Below are 1,492 nucleotides of genomic sequence, written 5' to 3'. Positions count from 1 at the left end.
CACCAACCGGGACCAAAGGCCCCTGCGCTGCCCGCGTCACGGCCAAAGTTTAGTCCCACCTCGCTAGTTGAGAGGGGCTCGGAGTGGTTTATAAGCCCCACTGCGGCTACCCTCTCGAGCTCCTCTGAAATGCAGGCTTACGGGCCTAATCTCACATTGTGCTACCTGTGGGCCTACTGGGCCTTCTGCAGGCCTGAATCATGGCCCAGGTTGGGTTTCTAGTCGTATTCAGGTCGTGGTGGCCCAATAGGTGGCAGTTTTTATTTTTTTTCCAGTTTTTTTGTTTTATTTTTTGCATTATTTATTTTCTTTTGTTTTTTACTTTATTTTTTAATTCTTTTTGCTTTTAGGTCAGAAAAATTATAAACTTTTTGTTAGTGCCATTACTTTTCAAATTTGAATAGTTAAAATTTAAATTCTTTGAAATTTGTGTGAATCACAAGTTTGTGATTAGCTTTACTATAAAAATAATTTTTTCCAGTTTTTTGTTTTGTTTTTTGCATTATTTATTTTCTTTTGTTTTTTGATTTATTTTTTAATTCTTTTTGCTTTTAGGTCAGCAAAATTATGAACTTTCTGTTAGTGCCATTAGTTTTAGAAAAAATATTTTGTTTTTTTGTTTTCTTTGTTGCTTTATTTATTTTATTTTGTTTCTACTTACAACAAAATACTTATTGTTGCTATTTTTATTTATTTTATTAAAGTTTATGTTTAATTATTTTTCTTTTAAGTCACAAAAATTATAAACTTTTTGTTAATGCCATTAATTTTCAAATTTGAATAGTTAAAATTTGAATTCTTTGAAATTTGTGTGAATCACAAGTTTGTGATTAGCTTTACTAAAAAATGAGCATAGATGCGCCTATAGAGAAAATTCAACCTAAATTCATAATAAATTTCTATGAATTTCAGAGAAATTCAGTATGAATTTAGATCAAAATCCCTGTATAAGGGCATCTATTTCACTTTGAGAGGAGCTCAACAAGGCAGAGAGGGAGGGGCTTATAAACCGGTGTGGGCGCCCTTCGGTTGGCGAGGTGGGACTAAACTCTGACCGCAACAAGGACCAACCCTCACAAACTGGGACTAATGGTCATGGGCCATGGGCGAGGCGCATTGGTCCCGGTTCGTTCATGGAACCGGGACCAAAAGGTCCAGACGAACCGGGACCAATGACCCACGTGGCTTCCCTCTTGAGTGTTCTTGGTGAGAACATAGTTGACAAGGAGCGAACCGGGAATAATGGTATTACAAGGGCCGAACCATAAGACATTAAAGCATTTCAAATGAACTCTGAAAAAGTTGAAAGTTGGCATGGTATCATAATTTCACCCACATAGCATGTGCATGTACAAAACGGACAATGGTATCATACTCGTCTGTTACAAAGTTGGCATGATATCATCATAATAATTGCGGTAGAAAGTCTTCAGTTTTCTTCGCTTGTGTCATTTGCTTATTGCGCCGTAACCATGGATAATCTTCATCGTTT

Source organism: Triticum dicoccoides, chromosome 7B (genome assembly GCF_002162155.2).
Source record: "Triticum dicoccoides isolate Atlit2015 ecotype Zavitan chromosome 7B, WEW_v2.0, whole genome shotgun sequence".
Lineage (NCBI taxonomy): Eukaryota > Viridiplantae > Streptophyta > Magnoliopsida > Poales > Poaceae > Triticum > Triticum dicoccoides.
The sequence above is the reverse complement of the archived record's forward strand: the minus strand, read 5'-3'. Positions refer to the sequence as shown.